Source organism: Camelus ferus, chromosome 7 (genome assembly GCF_009834535.1).
Source record: "Camelus ferus isolate YT-003-E chromosome 7, BCGSAC_Cfer_1.0, whole genome shotgun sequence".
NCBI classification, from domain to species: Eukaryota; Metazoa; Chordata; class Mammalia; order Artiodactyla; family Camelidae; genus Camelus; species Camelus ferus.
Window position 1 is genome coordinate 24,334,541 of NC_045702.1, and position 3,833 is coordinate 24,338,373.

The 3,833-nt window shown below is 39.6% G+C and overlaps 1 pseudogene; it reads right to left on the reverse strand.

The window, feature by feature from the left end:
- Window positions 1-360: 360 nt before the first annotated feature.
- LOC102503856 lies at window positions 361-1,477 on the reverse strand (annotated as a pseudogene).
- Window positions 1,478-3,833: the final 2,356 nt, after the last annotated feature.

Genomic DNA, 3,833 nt, shown 5'->3' on the forward strand with positions numbered 1-3,833 from the left:
ATCTGCATGAGTGTAAGTCTATTTTTGGACCCTGTAGTATCCCACTGATATCTGTCTACCCTTGAGGAATATCAGACTGAGTGTTAAAAGCTATTGTACTATAGACTAAATTTACTCTTGGATCAATCTAGATATGGAAAATGGTGTTTGGGGGCCAATTTTCTTTGGTTTCTCATGGAATTGCCTTAACTGAACTACGGTTTGGCATTGTGACACTGGCTGTCATTGAGAAACAGTTATCTGAAAGTTACTATTCATCATGGAAATGTTAAATGCATTATACTGTCTCTCCTTTATAAGAGGCCACAGAGGAAATGCCTTACAACTTTTAGTACGAGAAAAAGCAACATGTCTGTCTCCTCAGTGACCCACATGCGTTCATTTTATAGAGCTATAGGTCCTAACCACCAGGAAGATGAAAAACTAATTTATTGATCCATTTTAACAGTTTCATAGAAAACCTTATTGTGGGGCCTTCTTCTTTGCTTGGTGACTATCCTTACTCGAGGTTACACCTTATTTTTCAAACTTTATTGCCAATCTTCTCCTGGTTCACCCTTCATTATATTTTTGTATAACCAGTTCTATTTTATGTACATACGCAATCAAAATCAGATCCCTTTTTGGAATGACTCAGAATCTAAATAAAGCACTACATTCAATGCATCTTTGGAAATAGGTTTAAAATTAAGAATAATAACGTCTGCACTCATTTTTATTTCTTAAATTTTTTTCTTTCGTGGGAATACAGTATTTTATTTATTCTATCTATTAATGACTACTGTTTGAGAACATTTATCATATTAATGGAACAATGTAAGAGAAGTTCAACTTACTTTTTTTTTTTTTTTTTTTTTTACATTTCAATGCTGGGTATTAATCAGAAAGATACTCAAAGTAAGTCAAAAGCTCATCACAAAAGTTTGGTGTTAGTCCACATACAATTCCGGTTTTGGTGTAAAGCTCTTTGGCTGCAAGAAAGAGCGTTCGGTTTACTTCGCTAACAGGAATATCTCAGCGCTGGGATAGCCTCTCCTCGGTGTTTCTTCTGCTGTTGATTTTTAGCATAGTTATCTTTTTTTTTTTTTTTTGTATGAATGGAATTGAGTGGAGAGGTCCTCATCATGTTTATTCCGGAGAAGAGTAGAGTAATGAGGAGGTACACAGGCAATGCAACCACCCAATATTTCTGAGACCAGTAGGTTAAGCCTAAGAAGTTTAGCCAAGATTCAGGAATAAAAGCCTACCTGAGATACAGTATGAAGCCAAATTGGGAGCTTCAGAAAAGAACAAAGCCATAAATCGCTCTTTCTGGCAATGGCGATGGTGAATATTCCACCGTTTCCCCTGTGGCTTTAGACAACGCAGCTCCAGCTCTGCAGGCTCTGGCTTCATGCACGAAGGGAAGGGCAACCACGGACAGGAGGCCCGCGTGGCCTCCCCAGGCCTGGGCCTCGGCGCCTGGGCTGCGTTCATTTTAATTTATCACATATCTAAATGGGACCCCCATCATTTTCCCCTGCTATCCTGCGAACTAACATGGAAGCAGACCAAAGGACCTCGTAGTTCTATTACATGTGTGGATTCACGTCCAATCCCCCTTTTCTTTTTGTCTCCACAAATGAGCCATGGTATCTCCTTGCCTCCAGTTTATAGTATAAATGCAGACAAGCAGTATTTTAAAGGAAAAGGAGTATGGGGCTCTGTTCTTAACACCACTAACTCTAGGAACCTCTGAAATTAAAGGAGGCTTGAAGGGACTTCAAGGGAATGGAGCTAATGCTTGCTGTAGGGGAGGAGGAAGAGCAGGGGGACTAGGACACTATTTACGCACATCAGGAAGGACCGAGGAGTTCATAGTAGCCTCCTGTTTCTGACTCTTGCCTGGCAGGTGGGTAACGCAGCGTGCTGTGAATGACATCTCACTCCATCTCCTGTCTCCCAGCTCGTAGAAAGTGCCAGCTCAAGAATAAGATATCGGACCCATATTCCCAGAAATATTAGCAGTCGGCTTCTTTCTAATGTAATGCCTTCTCTTCTACCACGCACTGTTGCACTTTCTTTCATTTGAAAAGTTATCGATTATCTTCTATGTTCTTGGCATTGCTCTATGTGTTGGGGATAAAAAAGGAAATAAGATATGGATCTGGAGATGAAAGTATTTGACTCTGAAATAGCAACAATCATCAGCTGTCATGACTCCTTCATCCCAGCCCTTTTACACACTGCAGACCAGTCTTTAGCTTTGGAGAACTGAATACTGCTCCTCTGAGGTACGGGACAGGAGCAAGGTGTCCTGCACAGTGAAATGAAATAAATCTAAAAGTGGATTTCCCCTCAGTCTAAGAGCAAACAACTGTCTAGTGAATTATAATCTCTCTTTTCTCAAAGAAAGACACTTTTAAAGAAATGTAATCACAAATACATCGGCGAATACAAAAGTGACAAAGATAATTATTTCAAAGTCTAGAATCCAATAGCAATATTTCTCATGTTACTTTTCACTTAATTTTAATCAACAAAATCATACAGTATGAATGAATACTATTAAGAATCTCAGTGTATTATTCAATCATTTAGTAAGCTGAGCTGTTTGTTCAAGGTTAATGGCCAAGGCATTCAGTGAGAATTGTTCCTTAAGAAATAAGGATCCAGAATTGGAGGAAGCGTGAGTTATAATGATGTAGGTACCTTCAAGCACAACCTACACTTCCCGCTGCGGTTCCACTTACCCTAGCCAAGGTGCAACTGTCTCCTGGCTGCCATCTCGGGGCAGCTGGGGTGACAGAGATAAGTGGTCTTGGAATCTAACTGTCAGAGATGGAGAACATAGTAAGGTTCAACTGTAGGAGCAAATCTAAACGAAGGGAAACGCTTGGAATTGTAGCTGTTTATCTTAAATCTTAGAGCCCACCAACTATAAAATTATTCAATGAGGAAGGGAAGTGATTTATCATTTTTATGCATTTGTTTTTAATTGATGTATCAAAATTTTACCAGTGATAATTTGAGTACTCTAACTTGCTTTAGATCCACCTTTGTTTGCTCAAAAATACAAGAAAGAAAAATTCAGATTAAAGCCTAATGACAACATTTAAAATTTTTTCCAGCTTGGTTGAGGTATACTTGACAAATATTGTGTATGTTTGAGGTATACAGTGTGATGCTTTGATGTATGTATGCACTGTGAAATGATTGCCACAATCAAGCTAATTACCATATCCGTCATCTCACACAGTTATGATTGTGTGTTTGTTTGTGGTAAGAACCCTCAAGACCAACTTTCTTAGCAAATTCTAAGTATAAAACAGAGTACTACTAACAAGGGCTACTGTGCCCTGCTCCAGGTGTCCAGCAGTTCCACCTCGAGGCATTCGCCCAAAGGCAATAAAACCAGTTTCTCAAAGAGCTGTCCGCACGCCCACGTTCACCGCAGCGGTACTCCAGTCCTGCCTTACTGGTCCCAGCTCGCCCTGGCGGGCTCTAGCTTCCTCTGCTCCTCCTTTACTTCGTGGCTCTCCTTCCTTCTAGATGGCCTGCCCAGCTGTCTTCAGTTCTTGCACCAGACACAGAACAACTTCACAGAGTCTGTTTCACTTTTCCCCATTGCATAAGATCATATCCTTATAATAAAATGCCTCCCTATTTTATCCTCTGATCAAGCCCTGACTGCTACAATAAGTTTTTACATCTTGTGTGATAACATTGAAAAAGGGGACTAGGGCATAATATCAAGTGAAAAGAATCAGTATGCAAAATTTATGTAAATTTAAATTTCAATAGTTTTGATGTAAGTGGATCTAAAAGTTACCAAAATATTAACTGATTTTTAA